Source organism: Balaenoptera borealis (genome assembly GCF_965194805.1).
Source record: "Balaenoptera borealis genome assembly, chromosome: 11".
Lineage (NCBI taxonomy): Eukaryota > Metazoa > Chordata > Mammalia > Artiodactyla > Balaenopteridae > Balaenoptera > Balaenoptera borealis.
This window is the reverse complement of record NC_138868.1, coordinates 56,874,297-56,886,309: the sequence shown is the minus strand read 5'-3', so window position 1 is coordinate 56,886,309 and position 12,013 is coordinate 56,874,297. Positions and strand designations below refer to the sequence as shown.

At 45.2% G+C, this 12,013-nt stretch overlaps 1 protein-coding gene across 1 annotated transcript in view; it reads right to left on the bottom strand.

Annotated features, from left to right (window-relative positions):
• USP35 (ubiquitin specific peptidase 35) overlaps window positions 1-12,013 on the bottom strand; it is a 94,310-nt gene that overhangs the window by 81,800 nt on the left and 497 nt on the right. Inside the window, exon 2 of the mRNA XM_082343312.1 lies at window positions 5,493-10,264. The gene's annotated coding sequence lies outside the window, so the exon portion shown is untranslated. The remainder of the gene's footprint in view (window positions 1-5,492; window positions 10,265-12,013) is intronic.

The following is a 12,013-nucleotide window of genomic DNA, read 5'->3' as shown; positions in this document are numbered from 1 at the left end:
TGCGGCGCGGCCGGGGGCACGGGGCGCAGGGACTGCTGGTGAGGGAACGGCCCACCTGGGCACCTGTCCTACCACGAGAGGTCATCTAGCCTACCCTAGCCTCGCCATTCTCATCTGTGCAATGGGGATAGCAACGCCCGTGGCTTGGGGGGAGGGGACGTTTATGGAGAAGAAGGGGCGGAGCGGGTGGAAGGAGCCTGGATGGCTGGTGATAGTAAGAAAAGCCCGGATAATAAGGGCCGAGACTGTGGGAGGAGTCTGGTGGGTGGGGCATGGAGGGGCGGGGTCTCTAGATAAGGAGAACACGCGTGAGATCGGAAAAGGGGCTGCGGAGTGGATGCTGAGAAAGCCAATGAGGCAAGCCTGGGACGGATTGGGTGGAATGGGCCGAAAAGCATTGGGGAGGGAGGGGTGGAGACGCAAAGATGAAAAGGATCCCTCTCGGCCCTGGAAAGCCCAGTGTCAGCAGCGCTGATATCGTTTGGGTAAGAGGTTGCCCGAATGGGCAAATGCCTGTGGATGCACAGAACACCTTTCTTTCCTTGTGACTAGAAGTAAAGAGCCCATCCCATGAACTCTGCGTCACGTATATGGGCTCATTCAATTCACACCCTGTGAAGACAGCACCATACCTCTTTACAGTTGAGGAACCTGAGGCTCAGAGAAGTAAAGTGACTTGCCTAAAGCCACCCAGGATTCCTTACGCCAAGGAGCCTGCTTTTTTTCCCTGCACTGCACGGAGGTAGAGGTTTAATCTGTAGTGAATGGCAGGAAACAGACAAAAGTGTCCATGTCCTGCCCTTAACAGGTTGTGTGACAGGACCATCTTCCTCAACCCTTCTCAGTGCCAACCTAAGGCAACCCTCCTATGCTTATTGTTAGGATGAAATGAGGCGATGGATTTGAAAGCCATTTGTTTATAAATTATCCTTGTTGTGAGGAGCAGGAAGACCATAAGGAAGAGTGGTCAAAATGAGGTGCTTGGGCCTGAGGAAAACCACAAGGTGAAGCCTGAGGGTGAGCCAAGAGGATGAAGGAAAATACTGGAAGAGGGTGGGGGATGGTGATAGTTATTGGAAGTCTGCACCGGATGAAAGAATACTTTGCTGTGCAAGCCAGGTCAGGTGGCTTCCCTTCTCCAGCCCACTTTTCCCAGTTGGCCAACTCCTTTAGGGGTCCATGTGTGTCACCTGAGTCTGGGAAGCACCTTTTCCCTCTGTGGTGTGGGCATAATGGAGCAGCCTGTGAGGTTCTTAGAGATATGAACTGGGCAAAACAGGGCTAAAGATACAGCTGTTGGGTGTTGGGGGAGGCCAGGAAGGGTGGTGCCCCCAGATAGTCCCCAGGGCTGTGAGCCAGAGTCTTTATCTGGTGGGCTGCGTAAGGTGGGGAAGACTGCTCCAGTTTATTGGGAGACACATTACTCACTTTGAGTGTTGTCATCCTTGAAATTAACCCAACTATGTTCTATCCATCCCCTACACAGTGGGAGTTCTTATATTTACCTCCACATAATTACCTGGGCCTTGCCCTGTACCTCAGATTCCAAATTAAAAATTCAAGAGACTATTTCAAAATAAAAAGTTTTAAAAATTCAGGAGAGATTGGTAAACCTCCCTATTGGTAGATGAGAGTCTGGGACTAGGAAAATGGATCTGACTAAATGGGAGGAGTTGTCCCCCTTCCCCTTCCTGCCTACTTCTTGGGGTACAGAGAGGGGAGATCCCTGTCCTAACAGGGTGGCCAGGCACCCATTTACTTAAGGAAAGTGGGCCTTGGTAAGGACTGAGAATAAAATGCTGTGGAGATGCAAAGAAGGGAAGAATGAATTGCAGCTGAGGGGCCTGGCAGATGACTGGCATTTTCTTCACAGTGTAGGCAGAGGGAGGGATAGCAGATGCCAAACTGCAGAGATAGGAGAGGGCCTGGCATGGTCTATGAAGTAGGGATAATAATAAGCACCTTCATCTATGAGATTAACATGCATAAAGTGCATAGCACAATAGTAACTGCTCAGTAAGTGTCAGCCATTTTTATTACTGCTATTGTTGTTATTATGATCACCATCATATGCCCAAGAATTGGTCTAGGGCCACACAGCTAATAAAGGGGCAGAGCCTGATTCAAACGTAGGCCCAAGTGATGCCAAAGCCCATGTACTTTAATCTCCCCACAAAGCCCCTACAGTTCTTTCTGGCCATCCACATCTTTGAGGCCCAGAAGTGGCCCCTCTTTGTTAACATTCTTGGTAAGCCATGACAGGAGTTTCTTTTCTGCTGTAGTAGCAGAGACTCTGGGTTCAGGAGAAAGCAGGGGAAACAAGTCCTAAACAGCCATCTTCTCCCAGCCTGGATCTCGGCATGGAGACAGGCAGGCCTAGTGTTGTGGTTTCTGTGGGGGGGTTAGTCTATGTAGAAAGACCACTCGGATTTAAATTCTAACCCCTCCACCGACTGCGGGCTATTTTAGCTAAGCCCTGGTTGGCTTCCTCCAGAGCGCTGAGACGTCAGGAGAACATCATGAGATGTTAATGCTTCTTAGTAGTAGTAATAACATCTAATATTTATGGAATCTGGCTATTTATTGGGGCCAGGCACACTGACTGGAACTTTACATCTACAGTCCCAGGAGGCAAGTGTTCTTTTCTTGCCCCTTCCTTCAAAATAAAAATATTTTTAGAATTTTCAAGCCTACAGAAATGTTTAAAGAATAGCCTTTCACCTAGATGCACCAATTCACATTGCCGATTTTGCTTTTACACATGCACATTTTTTGCTAAGCTATTAAAAGTTATAAGCATCTCCACACTTGGCCCCTAAATTCTTCAGCATGTATCTCCTAATTATAACATTTTGCAACATAACCATAACACCGTAACACCGTTATCATACCTAAGAAAATTAGCAAGAACTCAATATTGTCTAATAAACAGTTGAGATTCAAATTTCTCCAACTGCCAAAAAAATCTCATATATTTTTTTAATCAGATACAGTCAAGATTCATTCATTGCATTTAATTATATCTCTTTAAGCAACTCATTTAATCTAGATAGAGCCCCTCTACCTGTTTAAACTTATTTTATAAATAATTGGGTTCAGTTTGGTTTTTTTGTTTTTGTTTTTTCCGGCAATGTTGTGTACTTATTGAATCACATTAGGAGGCATATGATACCAGAGTCCTACTATCCATGAATGCTAAGTTTGATTATTGGATAAGGTCATAACAGCCTGATCTCTCTATAAAAGGGTAAGTTTTTCCCTCTTGTAACGAACAAGTAGTCTGTAGAGTGATTCTTTGAAACTGTCGGAATTATGTGTCCAGGATCACCTTTCACTCCACATCTGTTGATGATCCTTGCCTGAATAGCAACATTGAGGGTTGCAAAATGGTAATTTGCTAATCATGTCATTCTTTGTATACTTATTAGCTGGTATTCTTTGTTACAGAATAACTTTTTCTGTGTGTGTGTGTGTGTGTGTGTGTGTGTGTGTGTGTGTGTGTGTGTGTGTTTGTCTTTCTCATTCCCTCTCCTGTCCCTCTCTTTTTTCTTTTTGGAGTAACATAGACTCATGATTATTTTTTTTAACTCAATGTGTTATAACCTATTATCATCATTAATCTTTTTGGCATTCAAATTATCCCAAATTTGGCCAATGAGAGTCCCTTCAGGTCTGCTCCTGTGTTTTGGTTTTTGTTTTGGGTTTTTTTTGGGGGGGGGAGATATAATTGACATATAACATTGTATTCATTTTAGGTGTAAACATGATTTGATATGTGTATATATTGCAAAATGGTCACCACACATAGTTACAAAATTTTTTTTTCTTGTGATGAGAACGTTTAAGATCTGCAGATCTGCGTTCTTTTGACTTCACCTCAGTAATCTTTGATTTCTTCTTTGCTGTCTGGAAAGAGATGTTCCAGGCTCACCTTGCACTTTTCCTGTCAAAGTACTGGAAGTACTGGAATCATCAGTTCCTCCAGGAAGCCCTGGTTTCTTTTTGTAGGAGACAACGTTTAAAAAACAAGATCTGGGGTCAGATGTGCTCATTGCTACTCGGGTATCATTGCTAGGCTCTTGAGCAGAGCTAAGAAATGACAGATGGATGGATGGATGGATAGATAGATAATTATCAATGCCTTGTAGATTCATTGTTAAAACAGTTGGTCCTCACTGTGTAAAAGGAGTAGATTGCATGTAAAATAGCTTCATTATGGAAGCTCAGTGAGCAGTAATGTAGGGAATTGCACAGAAGGAGCCCTTGCCTGTGCTAAGGCTCTGTGAGTGTATGGGCTGTTGGCTAGGACCTCTGTGTCTGGGTTCAGTCTCTTGCTCAGGACCCGGGTTAGAGAAGACCCCAGGCTGCCTCCAAAGGACTGGTCCTCTGAGCAGTGTCCAAACCTGGAACCTCCCAGAGGCTGTGACTCAGAGGTCAAGAATGGACACAAAGCCCTGGGCCAGGGACTCATCTTCCTTGGTTTGTGAAATAAAGATAATGTGATCTGTCCTGCCTGCATCCCAGAGTTGTTATAAGGATCAATATATATTTATTTTTTTAAATTGCTAATCAGTCTTTTCAACACATTTATTACAAAATTCCTTCCCCTTTTCATTGTCTTAATACCATAGTTCATTGCCTTATAGTCTGATTTCCTACATTAAACTAAGATATATTATGCTTTTTCAAATATTCTTTCAGGTTATCACTCACCAATTTTTCCAAAATAAGATTTTAATCTTTTTTTTTTTTTTTTAATCTTTTCAAAAAATACTTTTGGGAGTTGGACTAGGATAGCATAACAACTGTAATTAATTTTAGAAGAACAACTTTAAGATATTCCCTCTCAGAATCATCACAGGTCTCTCTTTATTCAAATCCTGTTTATGCTTCTTAATAAAATGTCATAGCTTTGGTTCTGAAGGGGGCACAGGCTTTGAAGAGAGACCTCACTTGGAATTCTAGCTCTGTTACCTCTAGCTGTGAGATCTTAAGCAGCTGTCTTCACCATTCTGTGCTTCAGTTTTATAATCCAGAAAATTGGGATGATAATCATACCTACCTCACAGCCTCGGTGTGGTGCTGTAATGAGATAATCTACAGGAAAATGCCTCACATAGCTCGGGGCATGTCCTCAGTGCTCAGGAAATGTTGATTCTCTGTGCACTGGTCTCATGTAGGTCAGAATCAAATTGAGGGGCAAGTTTGAGAGCACCTGGTAGGAGGTAGGAGGGGACAAGTGACAAAACTCTCCAAGGGGTTTGGCTGCTGAATTCCCAAGGAAGTCATTCAGAGCATGGCAGTCAGACAGGCCTAGGCTTGAATCCTGGCTCTGCCACTGCTTTCTTTGGGCAAGTTACCTACCTCTTAGAGCCTCAGGTTCTCATTTGTTAAGTAAAGATAATACTTTCCTCAAAGGAATGTTACGAGGATTAAATGAGCTAATGTGTATAATGCACCTAGCACAGGTAGGGTACCCAATAAGTACTCACCGGGCAATAGCTGTGTCCCTCGTGAGGCCTGCAGGAATGGAGACATAGTTTTAAAGTAGGACTCTCTAGAGCGATGTCTTGACTGCCCTTTCTTATGGGACACCTACTCAAAGAATTCTGTTTCCTTTGTTACAATTAGAGGTTGCAACCGGGTGATTTTTCAGGCCCCAGACTGGGATTGGCCCTTCACATGGTACCAGGCTGGGCCTTATGATCCACCACCCCTCGTTTTGGCCACAGACCCATTTCAGAGAGGAGAGAATTTCCAGCCAACTCCCAAGTTCCCAGGCCCCCTGGCCTTCCCTGCCCAGTCAGATGGTCTGAGGATCCGCATGGCATAATTTCCTGGTTTTCTCAGAGAGGGAAATGGGCTGATCTTTTTCTTGGTTCTTTTCAAGTAGAGAGGCAGACTTGGAAAGTCTCCTGCTTAAGAAAAATTATTTGTTCAGACACAGTGGTAGGGTTTCTTTTATCTCCTACTTCGTGGTTCAGTTTGCATTCTCATTCATCTTTTCTAATCTGGCTTTTAAAAACCTGGCTTTTTGTGTTTTGCTGCTTTGTCATTAGGCATCATGAGTTGGTATTAAAATAGAAGGGTATAGACCTCTAGTGGACTTGGGGTGTGTCAGCTATGGAGGGGCTCCAGGCCATCCAGGATCCTGTCCCCATATCCTCAGATGTGAGTGGGCAGAGTCCCAGGCCAGCCATGAACTAGCTGCCGAAAGACCTACCCCAGTCTGATCTGGACAGAGAATAAGGGAGTATGCATCTCCCGCTCACACCGGGACCTCAAGGTGGGAAGGGTAAACTGTCAGAGGTGTTGGACTCACACTGACCTGGATTCAGATCGCAGCTCCTCCAGTGACTAGCTCTGTAACCTTGAGCAGTCTTTCAACCTTTCTGAGCCTCAGTTTCCTTAGCTGTAAAATAGAGATAATAGCATCTATCTCACACAGTGCTTGTAAAGACATCAAATGAGGTAATGCATGTACTGAATCAGCACAAGAGTATCATCCTCTGTACTTTTCTATATATTTTTATTAAAAATAAAATGCTACCATGTGTTAGGCGAAGCATTATAAAAGCAGGAGGTGTTGTGCTCAGCAGGTGGTAGCTAGTGTCTTGTCAAGCAAGCTGCATAGCAGTATTTTAAAAGGCTACTTCAGGGATTCTCACACTTGCTGAAGCTATTAAACATCCTTTTGTTGCTATTACAACTCTCAGCAACCTGTGCAGTGGGAAGAGACTGAGCTTTCCACTGGCTGGCTGTGTGTCCTGGGCAAGTCCTCAGTCTTTCTGAGTCTCTCTTTCCTGTCTGCCAAACAGAATGATGCCTGCTTTGTAGGATTGCTATATGAATTAAAAGGGCTGATGGGTGTAAAGGCCTCGGATGTAGTGGAATGCTCAGTGCATGTTCATTCCTTCCTCTCTCAGCCCCTACCCGAGTCCCCCCAGCACCTACTGTGTGCTAGGCAGTGAATACGCAGGGACACTGCTCTCACAGAGATCACAAACTAGGCAGTGGTTTTCACAAACAATTTTTATGACAACCCACAGTATGAAGGTACACTCTATATCACAATCCAGTTCCTCTTCCTATCTGTGTGTGTGTCTCTCTCTCTCACACACACACACAAAGGAAACAAAAGTTTCACAACACTATATATATAAAACTGGTCATAACCTAGTGTATTGTATTGTCCGTGACGCAGTCACAGTCTTGATTTTTTTCCCAGTTTATGAAGGCATAATTTATGTGCAGTAAAAGTCACCCTTTTTAGGTATACAGTTATATGAATTTTTATAATCTTTATACAGTCATTTGTCTACCAGCACATCGAGATATAGAATATTTCCGTCACTCCAAAATATTCCTTCATGCCTGTTTGTAGCCAGTCTTACCCCTAGCCTCTCCAGTCACTGATCTGATTTCTGTCTCTCTAGTTTTGTCTTTTCCAGAATGTTGTATAAATAAAATCATATGCCATGTAGCCTTTTGAGGCAGGCTGCTTTCACTTAATAGAATGCTTTTGAGATTCTTCTGTGTTGTGGTGTGTGTCAGTAGCTAGTTCCTTTATATTGCTGAGTCATATTCCATTGTATGGATGTACCACAATTTGTTTATCATTTACATTTTAGTTTCTGGGATTGGGCAATTCCAAATAAAGCTACTATAATCATTCACACATGGGTTTTTGCATGGACATGTGTCTTCATTTCTCTGGGATAAATATCTAGGAGTAGGATTGATGGGTCATGTGGTAACTGGATGCCAAAAACTGTTTTCTCCTGTGGTTGCACCATTTTGCATTCTCACTGGCAATATATAAGAATTTCCATTGCTCTGTGTACTTATCAGCATTTGGTATTGTCACATTTTTCATTTGAGCCATTGTAATAGGTATACTGTGGTTTTAATTTTCATGTCCCTAATGACTAAGGATACCAAGCATCTTTTCATGTGATTATTTGTCATCTATATATCTTCTCAGTGAAGGTGCTTCTTCAGATCTTTTGCCCACTTTTCAGTTGGGTTGTTTATTTTCTTACTGAGTTTTGAGAGTTCTTTATATATTCTGGTTAACAATCATGTATCAGATAGGTGTTTGGCAAATATGTTCTTGCAGTTTGTGTCTCATTTTCATTTTTTTAAAATAATTTTTAAAAATTTATGTATTTATTTTTGGCTGTGTTGGGTCTTTGTTGCTGTGCGCGGGCTTTCTCTAGTTGTGGCGAGCGGGGGCTACTCTTCGTTGCGGTGCACGGGCGTCTCATTGCGGCGGCTTCTCTTGTTGCGGAGCACGGGCTCTAGAGCGCAGGCTCACTAGTTGTGGCACGGGGGCTTCAGTAGTTGTGGCTCGCGGGCTCTAGAGCGCAGGCTCAGTAGTTGTGGTGCACGGGCTTAGTTGCTCTGCGGCATGTGGGATCTTCCCGGACCAGGGCTTGAACCCGTGTCCCCTGAATTGGCAGGCAGATTCTCAACCACTGCGCCACAAGGGAAGCCCTCATTTTCATTTTTTTTAACAGTGTCTTTCGAAGAGGAGAAGTTTTTCATTTGGATAAAGTCTAGTTTATTAAATTTTCTATGATTTGTGCCTCTTAGGTCCTATCTAAGAAATCTTTGCCTAACAGAAAGTCACAAAGATTTTCTCCTAGAAGTCTTATAGTTTTAAAAAGAGTTTACGTTTAGGTCTGTGATCCATTTTGAGTTAATTTTCATATATGTTACAAGATATGAGCTGAGGTTCTCTTTTTGCATACGGATATCCAGTGATCTTCATCTTGAGAAAGCCAGGGAGGAGGGCCATATGCAAAGCAGATCATTACATGATGGAATGGTGGGCTGTGCAAGGGACCAGAAACCCCAAGAGGAGAGCTGGGAAGGTGGAGATCTGGGGACTGCCTTATCGAGGCAGTGACTCATAGGCTGGGCCTTACAGATTGACTGCAGAGATGGTGGAGAAAGTGAAGAAGGGTGGTACGAGGAGAGCAAAGGCAGGGCAGGTGAGGGCGGATGCGGAGGTGTCAGGAGTCCCCGAGCATAGAGTGTGGGGAGAGGCAGGATTAGAGGTGAGATTGGATGAGCAGGGTGGTTAGAGCAGGCAGTACTATGTCAGGAAGATCAGCCTGCAAACTAAAATGGAAGGTGGACAGAAAGGCAGAAGGGAGCCAAGTGAGGATGTTGGGGGAGCGGGGATGAGGCCTGAGCTCCAGGAGTTGCCATAGGGACAGGTACAAGGGGACAGTTGAGAAAAATGTTAGGATGCGGAGTCAGGGCTGCCTCTCAGGCTCAGGCAGATGGGTGGCTAAGAAGAATTAACATCAGGTTCTGGGGAAGAGGAATTCTGTGTGAGGCTTCTGGTACCCATAGAAAATTCAGGTGGAGGTGTCCAAGAGGCAGCTGGGTACACAGGGGGCCTGGAGCTCCGTGGCCAAACCCGCCTGCCACATTCATGAAGCTTCTCAGCCCCGCGAGGTGCCAGTTCCTGCCCCCTTGTGTCATTGTGGCTCTCAAACAGAGCCTGTGGATTTGCCATGGTGGACACCGTGGCACTGTGACTAGGAAATAGGGGCTTGAAGGGCTGAGTCCTCTGACTCCTGGGTCTGGGGAGAATACCACAGGGAGCACCCTGGTCTGTGATCAGGAGACCTGCCTTCTAACCAGCCTCCGCCCTGACAGCAGCTCCTGGTGCTGCCCTGGACGGATGATCAGGAGCCTCACGGCAGGGGCTCAGGGGCAGGAAGGCAGGTGCTCTGCTGCTTTTGCAAGCAGAAAAATAGGAGTTTGGGTGCCCAGCCAGGGGCCCCCAGGTACGCCCTGTGGCTCCTGAGTGTCTTCCCTACCCCTGTGCTTTGAGCTCTTCAGAACTAATGTGCTTAGGAGATACGGGGTCTGCAGCCCATAGAACTGTCAGGAAAGACAGCCCAGCCTCTCTCTCGCCTAAGCCTGCTCTTTCCGTGGAGCTGAGCCACTTCACAGAGCCTGGGCCTTAAATCAAACAGGAAGAGAGACTGGAAACTAGGTCCAGCTCCTGCCTGGACTCCCTGGAGAGAAAATCGGTCAGACTCAGGCCCCAGGCCAAGCATCCGCCTCAGCTGCAGGTCTCAGCACAGCCACCCCCGCTTCCTCGGAGCCCTCCCCGTCCCCCTCTCTGTTGGACACCCCCTCCAACACTGTCTCACAGCCCATCTGCTCCAGGCTTCTGCTGATGATTTTGTAACTTCATCATGGGCTTGTTTCTCTTCAGACACTCCAGATGGTTAATGTCTTTCTCCAGTATCAAAGTGCCCCATTAGACAGGGAAAGAATTACAAAGGGCCCTCCCCACAGAGAGTTGGGTGGGACAGCCGAGCATCTTCCACACCCAGCATGGCCTCCACCCTCTGAAGTAAGGGGGTCTCAGTGCAGTCAGCCTCCTCAGAAGGCAGGTGTGTAGTGAGAACTGCCCTGGCCCGCTTGCCGCCCCTGCTGGGTGACTTTCGGGAAGTCCCCCTCTTGGACCTCTGTTTTCCCATCTGGACAGTAAACATGCCAGAATTAATTCCAGACCTACTCCCACATCTCTTGGTACATCTTCCTTCCTTCCTTCCTTCCTTCCTTCCTTCCTTCCTTCCTTCCTTCCTCCCTCCCTTCCCCCTCTTCCTTCCGTCCGTTTCTTTTTTTCTTTCTTTCTTTCATTGTTGAGGTAGAGTTGAGTTACAATATTAGTTTCAGGTTTACAGCACAGAAATTCAAAATTTTTATAGATTATACGCCATTTAAAGTTATATAAAATATTAGCAATATTCCCTGTGCTGTAATTGTTACATTTCTCTTGTTACTGCACCCTCACTGCCTCTTGCTGTGGTCTCCTCTGCCAGCCTGGGCTCTTCTCAAGGGCAGCACTGGGGCTCATTCCTCCCTGTGCCCTCCACACCCAACATTAGAGGAAGATTGCTGAATTCATTCCACAGGTTGGCCCCTGGGAAAGTATCGTCTTGGAAGCCAAAAAGGTACATCCCCTGATTTCTAGAACCTTAAAGAAAAGTTAGAATCCAAGACTTCAGGTTGAAGGAGACACCAGCCCTAGACACTAGAGGCTGTGAGATCAGTGGGGGAATGGTGGGGGAGGGTTGTTAAGGAGTGGAGTGGGTAAAGAGCTTTCAGGAAGGGTGCTTGGTGGCAGAGTCCCACATTCGTGCTGACCTCAAAGCAAGTTTCAGAGGAGGCTGGGGTGCCATCCTGGTAGGAAAGGGCAGGCCATCAGGAGCCAAGAGCATCTTCATGACAAGGCAAGTTGTCATGGGAGGATGAGAATCCAGAAAAGAGTGTCACTTAGAATCCAGAAGGTTGAGTGACCCATTGTGGGCCTGGTAGATAGATGGAAGTGATACTAATCACAGCCATTTGTTGTGAATTCTTTTAAATGGAAAAAATAATTAAATAAGAAGGCAACATTGGTACAGCAGAAGGAGCACAGGGCTTGGAGTCCTAAATCTCAGAACATCTGTTAAGTACCTACAATGGACCAGTCTTTGGCTAATAAGTATGAATACATTTGTCTCTCTCATATAAAGGAACCTGGGCTTGAATCCTGGAAGGACCCTTCACTGGTCTGAGCATAGGGAATGAATCCTGACACAGTTTCCCTTATCTGCACAGTGGGGATGATTGGTGATACTGTCTATGTCAAAGGATAATGTAAACAAATGTACGTAAGAGCAGCTAGCATAGCATTCAGTCCAGGCACATTTTCTTTCTTTCCTTAGACCAGTGGTTCTCTGTCCTAACTGAACATTTAGAATCAGCTTTTAAAAAATACCAATGCTGAGGCCACATTCCAGGCCAATTAAAACAATCTCTGGAGGGTGGAACCCAGGCTTTGTTTTATCTTTTTATTTCTTTCTTTTTTTTTTTTTTTTTAAACTCCCTAGTGAACCTAATATGCTTTAGACGGTGTGGCAATTATTACCCATCCATTTGTTCATCAAGTATTAATTCGTTTCAACTCCAAGAACCTACAATAAGAAATTGAGAACTG